Source organism: Pseudochaenichthys georgianus, chromosome 24 (genome assembly GCF_902827115.2).
Source record: "Pseudochaenichthys georgianus chromosome 24, fPseGeo1.2, whole genome shotgun sequence".
Lineage (NCBI taxonomy): Eukaryota > Metazoa > Chordata > Actinopteri > Perciformes > Channichthyidae > Pseudochaenichthys > Pseudochaenichthys georgianus.
In genome coordinates, this window is record NC_047526.1 from 26546192 (window position 1) to 26561703 (window position 15512).

The 15512-nt window shown below is 39.0% G+C and overlaps 1 pseudogene; it reads right to left on the reverse strand.

Annotated features, from left to right (window-relative positions):
* Positions 1–207: 207 nt before the first annotated feature.
* Positions 208–6547, reverse strand: LOC117439544 (zona pellucida sperm-binding protein 2-like; annotated as a pseudogene).
* Between the last annotated feature and the right edge of the window lie 8965 nt (positions 6548–15512).

Below are 15512 nucleotides of genomic sequence, written 5' to 3' on the forward strand. Positions count from 1 at the left end.
CAACTCGGGGCAATTTGATATTCTGGCCTTTACTTCGTTATTGGCAAGACGACTTCTTCTTCACTGGAAGTCCAAAACAGCAGTACATACTACATTTAAATATATGTGATTTGGAATGGAGAATCAGTTAGGACCTCCCCATAACCATAGAAAACACAACTATAGATGAAAAAAATCTCCAATATTCCCAAGTAAATACTATAAGTGTGAATTATTTTAAAATATTTTATTAGGACTTTGTTTAGGAGCGCATTATAATGATTGGTCCCGAAGTCACGCTTTTGAAACCAGGGTCATCTGAAACGGCAAGTTTTTGACCTGTGGGAGAAAAAAGAAAATATATATATATCTTAGCCACTTTATTCAAAAGCCATCGTCACATTTGATAATTTGAGCCAACACGTGTAAACCTTATTGTACATTACTGGATAATGAAATCAGCATGTATGAGCGCATACCCTTCATCGTGTTGTCCTGGTCTGAACACTGCACATCCACTGGATTTCTAACATCACAGATGACCACCTCACAGTGGACAAAGACCTACAAGATATGAACAGATTTAAGGGTTGTTATAGACAGCGTACTTTTGTTTTCCAAAATCTGAACATCAAAAAATAAAAAACAAGACCATTTATTCTTATGACTGATAGTACCTGGCGGTTCAAGTTATCCTTGTCTTCAGCAAAGGCAAACATAGGGACCTCAAACCGCTTGAAGTTGGAAGGATAATGAACTCTGCCCTTAGGCAAAACAGAGTGGAAGATCACTGGGTGCGGGTCCCTTGAGTTTGCACAACTGATGGAGAAAATAAAAATATTGTATTTGGGTAAAGATGTCCTAAAGTCTGCAACATTAGCACCCTATGATTTTTAAACCATGCGTTTTGTACAGTTTGACAAACAGTTCATTGGGACAAGAAAAAAAAATATATACAAGTTACCCGTTAACAATGAGGTCCCATTGAGGGAGGGACATCTTGTCCTCCTCCAGCGTCGCCCAGCAGTGCGCCAGCTCAAGAGATACTTTAGGGTTGTAAGATCCCATCAGTTCCACCTCGAAATACAGCGGCTGTTGTAGGTACTTTGTGATGGGATCGTCCTCTACGCGGTGAAACGCACTGTAGGAGTCGTCTGAAGTGAAGCAGAACATGTTGGCCCGAATTATTAAGGATTCAGACAGGAATAGAAACATTAAGGTACATAATGCAGAAGAGTTTAACTTGGATGTAGTCAACATCCCAGGTGCCAACTCAGTTCATTGGTTTAAAGAATAACTTTATGAAAAAAAAACATTCCAATTACTTAAAGTAACTACATTCATATGAACTGTCTCCAAGTTACCCAAAATCCTGCATTTTGATAGAAAGTGTTATCCTAGCTTTTTCAACGTGTTGACATGATAGAACTCTTATTTCCCCCCAGTTTCTAGCTTTGGGAGGACTTCAAAGACTTCAAAAATAAATCTAATCCTTGGCAAGCATGCGAGAAAAAGAAATAAAAACACACAAGGCCTGAAGAACTTTCTTTACCCAAAGCAACTCTCATTTCACTCCTGCGAGGTCGGCTGTTGAAGCCCATAGCCTGGTTTGTGTTGATGTCATAGTAACACAACACCTTATGCCTGAAAGAAGAAAACTCTTAAGGGGGGACACTTAGAACTGTTAAATTGTTACCCATTGGCACCGGTAACATCTGGGATTGCACCATAGAAGGCTTTATGGCGTACCAGTTGACTTCCGATAAGGAAAATACCATTTAAGAGTCTTTAAAGTTTTAAGTTGTGTCACGTGGTTAGCCTACAAAGTCTCTGCATTTGTTTTAAAGTTGGCGTCAGACTGTCAGTTTACATAATGGTGAATATGAATGTTTACGGCTACAAATAACTGATTTTTGAAATGTATTTTTTTGAAGTTTTCCCATCGAGTTACAAATATGGTTTTTGTAACTGAAAATAGGCCGCCTTTAACCGTTTTGCTCCAAAAACATGCAACTGTGAATAATGTCCAAGATGAGAATTTGTATTTTCTGACCAAAAGTCTAAAACCCAATGACCTGAAGTTTATCTTGTTAAGACAAAACAGAAAGCATTAAAAAGCTGACATTTACAAAACCGGAAGCACTTTGTTAATTAATCTTCCATGTCAGTTTTCAAACAGCTTTGATAATAGATTAATCATCCAACCTTCAGCTTGGTGATTCTAAGTCTCGAGATACTCACTCAAACTCCGGCTCCTTCGACTGTGACAGCTTTCCCAAGTTCATCTGTGATGGAGATTTCATTCTCATACAGCATCATATTGGGCAAAAACTAAGAAAAGACAAAAATTGAAAGAAGTCGTTTCTCAGTTTTAATCCTACCGCGATCAGCAAGCTGTTCAGCAGCATGCTTTACCTTTCTGGTCGTCCCACAGGAGTTTGCAGTGAAGACAAAATAAGCGTACTGGTCGTTGCTGTATGTGGGACCACAGGCGGGGTCTCTGAGGGTGAGCCGTCGGGGGTTCAGACTGGGAACAGACTCCAGGGTTATAGCCATAGCCGTGATGGTCCCATTAGGGAAACACTCTGAAAAAGACAATCAGACATGTGTATGCATTGGAGATTCAAGCCTACATAAGAAAACGTATTCTCTTTAACAAACCAATCAGCTTTGTGACGAAGTTGCAAGCCAAGGAGAAGTCTTGGATAGTTTTGTTGGTCTTCGGATATCTCAGAGTCACATCCAGTCTGCTCTTGATGGATGACGACGCAACAGCCCGAGAAGTTTTCAGAAACAATACATTATGAATTATAGAGGACTATCATCTTGACAAATGTTGCCAAATCCCTGCACATTTAAAACTTTGGTTAAGAGTCATACCTCGACCGTAGCATCAGCTGCAGAAGATGGTACAATCAAACTGAAATGTGTGTCATTCCCCATGATGCTGTACTGCTGAGCCAGGCTCTCGTTCAGCATTCGTTTTCCCATTATGGTCTGAAAGTTGAATCCTTTGGTCCCGTATTTCACGAGGACATAGAAATTCTTATCATCACAGCTACCTGAGACAGGGGGAGGAGCTACAGAGGGAGGAGTTGCAGAGGGAGGAGCTACAGACGGAGGATCTGCAGAGGGAGGAAAATACTTTGAAACAACTGTGCTCGTTTTGTTATGAATTCCTCTTATCCATGGGTACAGACCTATGTCTTCCAGTTTAGCTCTCAGATAAGCAGTGGCAGTAAATGGAGCATGCTTTGGCAGGACCAGGAAGCCAAAGGTCAGATAAAGGGTGTAAATTGTAACCCCCATTTCTTTCTGTTGGGAGAAAGAGATAGTTATTAGCTGACAAAAGAAAAAAAGAAACGCATTTCCCACGTTGAGTGTAAGGCTCACCATTTGTCCTACGACACGGTCCGTGAAGGGCACTTCAACAGTATAGACCTTGGAGCAACCGTTAGGGGACATGTTGTCAAAGACTTTAAAGCCTCTGGCAAAGCAGTCGGCCAAGGACAAAACCTCATAGGGGGACCTGATGTTCTTTAGCATTACATCAAAGCCCACCGGCCCAATCAACGCCTTAAACATCATCTCCTTGGGAACAGTGGCTGTAGGTCAAAAACGAAGAAATTAAGGCAGGTTGCAATTTATGTAAAAAAAGTAGCATGAGTACCAAGATAATATGACTCACCGTCAATGACTTGTGGAGGTTGAAGCTGCAGGGGGGTCTCGACAGGGAGGAAGACTTTGTATCTCGTGTCCTCATTAGTGTCGTCTTCAGTCCAGAGCAACTCGAGCATCAGCTCATTCATATAAGAAGTGAAGTACTGACCATCCTGGACATGACTCTGCATAAACAAACATCCTGAGTAAGGCCTTTCCTGAATAACATCATCATCTACAGATTAAAATAAAAAGCGACATTTGTCTGGCAATGAAGCACTAGATGTTGCAACAGACAAACATACTCAAACGATCCGTTTACATTTGTTTTGTACATACCAACAGGATTTCAGTAGTGTTATCTTCCATGAAACAACAAAGTGTGAATGCTTGTTAAACGGTCTCTAAAGTCTAAAATGACTTGAATTTACCATTTAACTACGCCGATTTCTCCACTGTTGTGAGAAATTCTTTAGATCCAAGAAATATAAACATCTACATTTTGCCCTTTTGTAGTATTTCAGGGTTTTTTTTTTGCATAGCTGCATGACTAAAACGTCCTCGTCAATTTATGGACTAAATTGTTTTATCTAACCTTGATCTGGCAACCAGCAGCCCCAATAGGAATTTCAACAATGACGTAAAGGTCATCGAGAGTCAGGGAATAGCTTCTGGCCGATATCTCTGAAGCTTCGAGCTTCCTCCCATTGACGCCCATGTTCACCTCCAACAGTCTGAAGTGTTTCGGGCAAATCAGAGGGTCAATGCGCCTCGGTAGGAACCAGCGGATTGAGGTTTCAGTAAAGAAAACCCCACCTGTACACCAACAAAATATATATACAGCACTTAGGGTGGAACGTTTTAAGGAAAAGGGCTAACGTTTCCGAAATAGTGAAATCCTCAAAACATTTTGACTGAACAAATGGTTAATCCTTCGTATTTTATTTAAACAATCTGAAAAAAGAGAATTCAAATTATGAATTTAGCAGCTTTACAGCGACATACAGTAACACATCCTTAAAGTGTCATTTAAATAAATAAAGCACTTCGTAGATAAAAATTCTGGTGAAGATATTTTTGGCTCCATTTTTAGAAAAGTTTGATATTTAAAAAAATGCTGGAATCAGAAATAATAGTGGCAGATGTTTTTTTAAATTCCTGACAGTAAAAAGTGTCCCAAATTCCCAGTGAAAAACACTAGAAGACATGACATCAGTGAGTCTCTTTACATTACCCTGAGCTTGAGGACAAGCGGCTCCTGCATAAAGTTGAGTCGTCAGCTTCGTCTTCTCAAATATAATCGAGGTGCTGAGCACAGTCATCGGCACACCTGCTACCTGTGGGGGGAGATTACACAACATGTGGATGTAAATGCGTACCGTGGCAACATAATAATTTCCCTCCTAAAAATATGGGGGGTTATAAATAAGAACTCACTGATTTAAGAGTGCCAACTAGATTCCAGACAAAGTAATCCATCGGATTACATTATTGTATCTATGGCTGTAAGTGTAAGCAAGTACCTAATGGGCTGCAAGTGATTCAACAAGTCTGCCTGAGGGGAAAGATATCAAGTGAGAGTTGTTTGAATCTCAGTGAACTGCAGTCCACTTACATCCTTGGTGTATGTTTCACGTGAAGGATTTGGGCTTCGCAGAACCAGCCTGGTAAGAGTGCTTGAGATCCCATAACCATTTCCCTGGGCTTCGTCCACCTGCATGACCCTCTCCTCAGGAGTCAGGAACACCACTGTGGCGATTCTGAAGCCTGCGTCCATGGGCTGCTGTGAGGCAAATATCAAGACATTACATACAAGATGTTTCTAGAATAAGAAAAGAAGAAAAAAAAGGCAAAATTAGCCAATCTTACCTCAGCAGCTTTTCGGGGATCCGAGTAGGGGTATGCAGGCTGGTTATAATCATTTGGAGCTGCTTTTTTCACAGACACCTAGAAATGAGGCCACTCCATAAGTGATAATCAATCTCTGCAGTGACATGAAATGTACCGGCCTTGACACTCGTACGAGGCATCAGGCCACTAATCATCTAGACGGGAACATGCCATGCTGCGTTCACTTGCCTCCATGTAGTTGGGTTTACAGATAATTTCCCGGGAGGCCCAGGAAGAGTAGTAGCAAGTTTCTTCCACCAGGTAAAACTTGTCTACCACATTGTCAGATTGTAGCCGCATACCTAGTTTTGTTGTGAATGCTTTATCGTCCTAAAAACACATGGAAACAAGTCTCAAAATAAATTGCCACGTCAAAAGAAACATTTGGTGCTGCGTCACAAACTAGCATTCAGTCGTTTTTACCACATTTTGAGCAAAACAGTTTTGGACGGAGGCATAAATCACAGCGTTTCCCAGGTGGTCTTTCTTGATGGTGAAGCCACACTTAGAAGATAAACTTGGCGTGAGGATGATTGAAGAGTTATCTGAGGAAACAAACAAGAAAAGTTTGAATTAAAAGTTAGATTAAGTTAAGAAAAAGCAATACACTTGAAATGTCAGCTTACTTATGACAGCGGACACTTCAAGAAAACTTCCTCCAAGTCGACTGACATCCATACGCAGCAAGTTTCCAAGGCATTTAGAGTGTATCTCTGGGATTACACATTTATATTAGATAGCAGCACACAAGTGTGTTTAAAAATATCACAAAATGACAAAAACGTACTTATTGGGGGCTTATTTTGTGCTTCAATATTAACAACTGCTACAAGGAGAATGAACCACCTGAAAAAGATTGAATATGTTTTAAATGTATAAAGAAAAAGAAAACTTAATTTAAAATATATACATATATACATAAAAAAACAAAACTACAAACCCCAATCCAGCTAAACAACCCATGGCAAGAGTTGGGAGACTGGTGAAGGTCCCTGGTTTTTGCACTTTTTAAATGAAGTTGTTGAGGATGAGGGAGGGTCCTGCTCAGCAGATATAACCACACATAGGTGGAACACATTACTGCCTGATGAAGTGATTGAGCAGGCCTGTGTAATCTAGTGTGAAGGGAATCCCAACATTTAGGGCATTGAGGGGAGCAGAATGGCTAACTGGATGATGGGGCTATTTGGATGAGGTGAAGAAATGCCCCATATGTAATGGAGAATATCGAGCGATTAAAAAAGTGGAGAGGTGGTCATATAACTTGGGATTCAAAATGTCAGAAAGCAAGTCATGCTACATGATTGATGGCCAACAGTTAACACTATATGATTGTCCAATGACAAAGGTGAATGAGTTCAAATACCTACAGTGGTTTGATAGCAAATATACACTCGAAAATGCATATTAAACAAGTGGAAACTAAATGCAAAAAAGAATTACATATATTACGAGCTGTAGCTGGGGCGCAAATAAACAAGCATTAATAGACCAATAGATCAATTATGAGGTCCACAATAGACTGGTTGTATAGTGTATGGAGCAGCAGCAAAAACATCACTATTAAAAATTGATAGACTACGATATAAAGCATTGCGGCTGTGTATTGGAGCGATAAAGTCATCCCCTATTAATGCAGTTCTGATAGAAGCAGGAGAGACACCTCTGGAAATCAGAAGAGAGAAACTTGCTCTGTCGTACTGGGTCAGGCTACAAGGAAGTGGAGAGGAAAATATCACAAACAGAATACTACCGGATTGTAGCTAATATAGATGTGAGTATCATAGAAAGGGAAAAAGAGTGGCAAATAAATGAAGTGGGAATTAAAACGAGTATACCTGAGCGAAAAGTATTACAATTACCTCAACATTTACACAGATGGATCTAAGAAGCACGAATGTGTGGGGATAGGCGTGTATATCCCATAATTCAAAATAGCAATCTCAAAACGAGTGTAAAATAACGTATAAGTTTATACAGCAGAAATACTTGCAGCAATTATTGGGCTACAATGGGTTGAAGAGGTCAGACCTGATAGGTTGATATGCACAGACTCACTATCTGCTCTGGAAAGCATACAGTCGACAATAACTGTTAGAGAAGATGTAATCATTGAACTTAACCATTGCTTACTGAGACTTCAGAGGAGGGGAATATATGTGCAGTTATGCTGGGTGCCTGCACATGAGGGGGTTAAAGGGAATGAGCATGCTGATAAGTTAGCAAAAGATGCGTTACAGAAGGAAATAGTAATACCAGTTTCACTTGGAAAAGGAGAAGGAAAAGCAATAATTAAGAAGAAGGGTATGGAAATATGGCAGAAATGGTTGGAGGAAGATCAGAAAGGGAGGAGATACCACAAGTTACAGAAATCAATCATAACAAAGATCTAAACAGAAAGGAACAGACGGGAGGAGATCATCATCATAGACTCAGATTGGATCATACAGGATTAAACGGCACAATGTTTATAATGGGAACAAGTGAAGTTGAAGAATGCAGGGGGTGTGGAGTGAAAGAAAATGTGGAACATATCATTTTACACTGCAACATGTGCAAAACAGAGAGGGAAAAACTAAGAGACAGGGTCAGAGAGCAGGAAGGGACTGGAGCCTGATGGGCATACTGGGAACAGAAGGTGAGGGGTGAGAGCTACCAGGAAGGCCATTCTTAAGTATTTGAGTGAAACAGGATTGATTGGCAGAATTTAAAACAACGTAAACACAGTGGTATAATTCCACAAGTGGTGATAGGATGATATGGTGATACACATTCTTGTACAGTAGGTGGCAGTATGCACCTTAAAGTTGTTTGCAATCCGCCAAAGAAGAAAAAGCAGAATGGCTGACTGAGTGGGGAGGAGTATAGAAATATCTTTCATTCAAAAAGAAACTGAAGTAATAATACTGAAGCATGGCCAAAGCAGTCGGATGAAGTTATAAATGAGTGAGAACAGCTAAATCGGTTAATCAGCTACCCAGTTTAGAGATTAGTAAGTATTTGGCATGAGCATTAAGTTAATTTACTTATTTGTTTTGAACAATTTTATATATTTGGTATGTTTTTTTCTTTGCATATACTTCTACGTTTAAATACTATACATTTTGCTGATATACTCACTTACTTTTACTTAAGTAACGTTTCTAATGCAGGACATTTACTTGTATCAGAGAGAGAATGTTTACTCTGTAGTATAAGAACTTTTACTTTCGTAAAATATCTGAATACTTCTCTTACCACTGCAAAGTCCCCAGCTAAACCTTAATAAAGGCCGTTGTAGTTCATGGTCATTAAAAACATCACTCCTTTAGGCCATGACTTTTAATTTAGCAGGATGATCATATGTTTGAGGCGTGTGGCGCAGTGGGTAGAGCCATGGTGTTGAGATCAGGGGTTAACAGGTTCAAACCCCACTGCAGTCAGCATGTCGTTGTGTCCCTGGGCAAGACACTTGACCCCAAATTGCTCCTGTGGGGATTGCCCACAGTATTGAATATAAGTCGCTTTGGATAAAAGCGACTTACAAGTAACATGTAATGTAATAATGTGTGCATATTCTACATCATTTATTAAAGAAGGTAAAGTAAAAAGGAGGTGCAAAACATCTAACAGAAAATGATTTGACTTCTTTGAGTCAGAGCAGAAATGTAACATGACTGGATTTATTGGATGCTAAACGTGCTGCTTTTGTTGTTAGCATCACATAGAGAACATCACAAATGTCTTGCAACTGTCAAGCTGGACAGAGATGTTAAAATAAGTTGCTGACTCATTTTATATTCCTCATCTATATTGCATCCGCTCTGAAAATGTTGTGTCTACAATGCACTGCACAACAGCCTCTCACCGTATCCTTGTGGGAAGGATGTTTAAAAACATTACATTAACTTTAGGAGGAGAACAGTGAAAGTCGAACACCCTGCAAGGGTTTGGTGTTCTTGGAGTTTTATGCTTTGAGCAGCACATCTGGGAGATACTGATAATGTGTTTTATGGAGGTAATAAAATGATGGATAGAAACCCCCTCAGCTATGACACAGATGGGGGGGAAAACTTGGCACATTATTTCATACATTAAAAATGGTCTTGTGAGTTCAATGACAACTGGCAGCAGCTTATTCCTTTATTTATATGTTTGCATCAGCTGCCACTATAAAGGTATGTTGTATTTCCTATTTGCTGCCAAATACAGTGTTACTGCCTGCTTTGGCAGATATCCCGCCAGCAGGGCTTTCTCACAGAGGATTGAAATGTCAGAGTGTGATTCTACTTCCTTCTCCCTCCAGCTGCAGCCCAGCTTTGGTCAGCTGCAGTAGTTTAACACAAATAAAATCGTTTTTTAACACATCAAACTATGGTGGCCCTGAAGTGCAAGTCAAAACAACATGTCACAAAACACTACAGCATTTCATAAAATGCAACGACATTTCACGAAAACGCAACAGCTTTTCACAAAACGCAACAGCTTTTCACAAAACGCAACAGCGTTTCACAAAACGCAACAACGTTTCACAAAACGCAACAGCTTTTCACAAAACGCAACAGCATTTCACAAAACGCAACAGCTTTTCACAAAACGCAACAGCTTTTCACAAAACGCAACGACATTTCACAAAACGCAACAGCGTTTCACAAAACGCAACAGCATTTCACAAAACGCAACAGCATTTCACGCTTCAACATTTCAACGTTTACGGAAAGGGTATTCCTTTAGGGAAAACACTTCTTGTTTGTGATTGGACAGAGCCAGCCAGAGAAGCACTGCTGTGATTGGTTGTTTTGCTGCCAGTCAAGAAATGACCATTCATGATTGGTCAGCACCCGACAGCTGTTTCTGCACGAATTTTAAACTGAGTTGGAAAGAATGGAAGAAGAGATGGAAATCTTACAGTTTTTCTCGATTGCTAACACACTAAAATTCTACATAAAGCACAATTATTTTAACTGACACTCAAAGAGCAAAACATCAGCTCAAATCTCCAAAACTCTAAACACGTTTTCAGCTTTTCACACAATTTGCAAATCAACATGACACTTTTTGCAAACCACTGCACACGTTTCTCCACGTAAGACACAGGGATCTGACATAAAGTCACGTGTTAGCAGGTTTAAAACACTGATATTCAAAATGCCTCACACATGGACCAATGATCAAGAAACACGTTCCACCTGACCAAACACCTGGTAGCATAATTGTTGGCTCATCAATCAGGATGTTAGCACTGTGAAAAGACCACAGGTGAGAACTTTCTTACAGCAACAATGGAAGCAAACATGGAAGCAAGAGGAAGAGCTGGGCTGGGCTAAGAGTGAGAGGAGGAAGAAGAGGTGGGTGAGAGTGAGAGGAGGAAGAATGAGAGGTCGAGGTAGAGCTGGAGGGAGAGGACGTGGACAAAGAAGAATACTCTCTAATGAAATTAAATGTTATCAACCATGGTTTGACGATGAGAGAGGCTGGACGGAGGGTTCAGCCTAATCTAAGCCGATTTACTGTTGCCTCTGCAATCCGGACACTTAGACTTGAAAACAGGTTAGTTACCAGTTTGTAGCTCTGCATAATGCATGATATATCAGTGCTTATATCTGTTGTGTGAAACGTATTTACTTCATTACTGTAATTGAATTGTTGGCATGTTGCATACTATAACTGTACAAACATCCTGCACAATGTACTGTGGTAGACTTACTTTTACGCAACACAGAAACTGACCAACCACTATGTCTTTATTGTTTATCTGAAGGACTGAGAAACAAAGAGGTGGAAGGCTAAGGATGTTCAATGAGGCAGGAAGCAGCAGTTACAAACTGCACTCTAAAAACGAATTCAGGCGACCTTTCACCTCCACTTAATTAAATGCATGGTTGCAAGATAAAAATGTGAGTTAATTGATTTAGATAAACATTTTAAGTTGCAAACATTAATTTATAAGTTGTGTTGACGTAATAATGTTGGTAATTACATCAACTTAATATTGTGTGTAATTTGAACTCTGATTTCTGCGTTAATTGACTTAAAACAAAATTCAAGTTGTAGTAAGTAATGCAATTGGCTTGATAACTTAATTGTTCTACACCTTGAGTTAAGGATTTCAAGTCCACTCCAGCTTAACTTGCCTTTAACAAGTTCCCATAGTTAAGACAAATAGAAATATACAAAGGACATTTTAAGGTGAGTGTAGATAGGCCTTGTAGTTGCACTAGGCAAATTGCTGTTTGACCAAAATTAGCAGCCTTTGAACTGTGAATAGTTCTGTGAGAGGGTACAAAGTAGTAGAGGCTGCTGTGAGTGTAAAAATACTTTGGTTACTATTGTGATATCGCTTTTATTAAAAATGAAATCTCGGTGAAGCAGATCAAGGACATGCTTCTTGAGGTAGGATCGTTATTTAGAGTTGTCATTGAAATGCAAGTTGTTGGCAGTCACCCATTCAGAATATATTCATTTAGGTCATTTCTCTTTTTTTCCCTTTTTCCAAAATAGCACAATACAATTGAAGTACGCAGAGAACTATAGCCATCCGCTGCCTTGTCGTGTACCTTGGAGAAAGGAAGAGGACCTTTTCAGGAGTTTAGCGACGTAATTAAAAAATCTTGAAATAACATACAAAAAAACAAGGACAAAAGCACTGCTCTCTGTCAGTTACATTTTGAAGCATATTGCACTTTTGGCCACACCCCAATCAATAATATCTTAGCAACGTTCAGCATGGATAGGTGTTGACAGCAATGGCATGGGAAAAGGATTGTGTACAATTTGAAAAGTGGCTTCTGCTCTTCTCTTACCCAGTTCACATATTGTATGGAACCTGCAAAACAGATGAGAAGATACACTAAAACTTGCACGGTTGTGATTGACAAAATCTGTCCACATGCATTTAAACACTAGGCAAAGTACTCAAAAGCACCTCTGTGTGTCTTCAGGACCACATTGCCATGATGACACACACATGCAGACTCAATAGGGGAAAACAAGACCAGCGTTGCTTTAGCAGCTGGTAATAATGGCTCTGAATTCGCTAAGAGTGACAGTTTAAAAAGTATGCAATTACCTAATTCATTATCTCTTATGTGCTAACCTATTATTTAATGTGCTTCAAAAGGACATGAATATCGCCTTCATCAGTGACCGGTCCTCCCAGGATCTGACCATACGATGGCAACCATCGTGGTCGAGGGAAACAAATGAATGAGCAAGAATTCTGCGTTAAATGTGTTCATACTGTTTGAAATAATGACTGTCGGCAGTGTAAACATCTTTGTTACATCTTTTGTAAAATTGATGTGTGTGATCTGCAGATTGGTGGCCATTGAGAGTTTGTTTCTGTAGTTTTACAAAAACTTTACAGATTTGACATATTTGGCACTGGTTTTAAATATGCAAATTCCTCTAACTTCGTTGTGATGGCAGCATGTATTTGCTGTGTCCCCATGTCCCATGGTAATATGGCTAATGTGTTTATTTATTATTTGTGTGGACATTTAAATGTGTTATTTATCTTTTTTCAAGATTGAAATGAAGCTCAGCGCAAGTTCTTTCAGGAAGACTGGGTGTATATACATTCACTCCGCAGCTGCTTATAATCAGCTCATCACAGGCGTTCTATTTAACCTATTACACGTGCTGCAAACAAACTATAAAATGGTTCTCCTCTCTCCTGCAGTCAGCTGTGATTTCAGGTGGTCATGCACCTTATCATATGACATGTGTCAATAAATGTTCAAACAAAATCAATTCTCTCCTGATTGAAACATCATGTGTTGAAATAAACAACTGCAGTTCAAAATAAAAGTGAATTGCCTAATATTTTTGTTGTGGAATCAATTAATTTCTTTCTTTAAAGACAAAAACATGAACAAGCTAAGAAAAAAAACAATTGAATACAATATATTTGGAGCAACTTAATTTATAAATGGTTGTCAACTTAAAAACGTGTGTTCACAATGATGGTAATTAAGTACATAAACAACTAAAATTCCATTTTAAATCATGTGGTAAAACAAGTTGGAACAACTTAATCTTTTGAGCAATCAACTTCAAAACTTGTGTTTATCCTACCAATTATTAAGTGGTAATTAAAAACACCTCTGATTGTAGAGGAAAATTCTTCTCCCCTAACTCAAATAACTTTGTTGCTTTAAGACAATTTCATTAAAAGTTGTCTTAACTCAATAAACATCGATGCAAACTGCTGCGTTGATTTTCTTTGTTGAGCCAAGGCATTTGTTTTAGAGTGTGGGTTTTTGCAAACAATGCCATCACACTTAGAGAGATCCGAAGCATGGTAGCTATGTGCTGAGATGCATGATGCACAATGTTATCTTTTCTTTCAACAACTAATTCTTCCTTTACTGTATTTCTGTAAACTCCAGCAATCTTTCTCTGCAGAAACCTCTATGTCAGAGCATAGCCCATAACAGATGACAGTGCTTTAGAGTATGCTCAGCAGTGTGTAGTTGGGTGGTCAAACAATCTAGTATTATGAATGAAATGTGTTATATGTGGTGCTAAAGTTTGCATTTGGAAAGTGTTTATGTAGTTGTGAGTGCAGTTCTTCACTTAGCAGGAGAAATTAGGTGTTTTGCACTTTGGGTGTGTGGTTTTGTGAATTGTGTTTAGTGTTCTGAGAAACTGAGCAATTAAAAAATAAATGTGTGTTAGCAATCGAGAAAAACTGTAAGGGAACATTTTGGACAACAACCTGCTCCGTCCACACTCACAACAACATGATACACACAGAAATAAAGCAGCGACTTTATTCGCCATGACACAGACAGTCTGTGGTTTGTTCATGTTTAACTTTTGTCCAGTTTCTGAACAGATATGAGGAGCTGTGAGCTCTGTGTGCTAACAGCTAACGGCTTATGTTTTGGGACATGATGATGTGGTGATGGGTTGACAGCATGTCGAGGATATAACATCATGTATATCCGTTGTTAAAATATTCCCTTAAGATTTCCATCTCTTCTTCCAATCTTTCCAACTCAGTTTAAAATTTGTGCAGAAACAGCTGAATAGTACCAAACAGGAAATACGTTTCTTGACTGGCTCTGTCCAATCACAAACAAGAAGTGTTCTCCCTAAAGGAATACCCTTTCCGTAAAAGTTGAAATGTTGAAGTGTTTTGTAAAATGCTGTAGCGTTTTATGAAATGTTGAAGTGTTTTGTGGTGTTTTATGAAATGCTGTAGTGTTTTGTGAAATGTTGTTTTGACTTGCACTTCAGGGCCACCGTATAAAACATATAATAATAAATAATAAAATGCTTCAGTGCACTCAAACAAAAAATAAAATCGCATGAGCTTATCATAACAAACAATACAGCTTCCTTTAGTATCAGAAACAGAAAACAGGTAAATTGCCAACTAGGTTTACACATCGGCATTTTATAACATTAAGATATAGAAAATAATTTACATGGATCGATATACGAAAAAAACTATGTACACTACAGTATACTATGATAAAGATCATCAGAATAACTAAATAAAATATGAGCAGTTTGTTATGAAAAGTGGAAGTTGTGCAGATGTTAAGAAGGTAGCTTTTGTTCGAATGTGCAAAATATTATACAATTAAATAAATATCCTTCATTATTAATATGTATATATTCACTGTCTTATTTTTATTTGTTTTACTTCCAATTCATGTTCAATTATTTACCTACATGCTGCTGTGATGAAAATACCAAATTGGGATCAATATATATATCTTTATTTGAAATATAAACAACTGTTTGCAGTGCATTCATGTAATGAGGGATATTACAAGCATACAGACACAGTGATAGAGTAGGGTTAATAAAAAGCCATAAAAAAACGAATACACAAATATCTCGCAGGGTGTTCCTACATCAGTGCAGTGTCCCTCCCCTCTCCCCTCCCCTCCCCCTCCCTGCTCCCTGTAAAAGGGAACAAACCACTGGTGCTGCTGTCCCGCCTCCAGCTCTCTGCTCCGCGAGACTGCAGCTCCACCGACCCGCAGCTC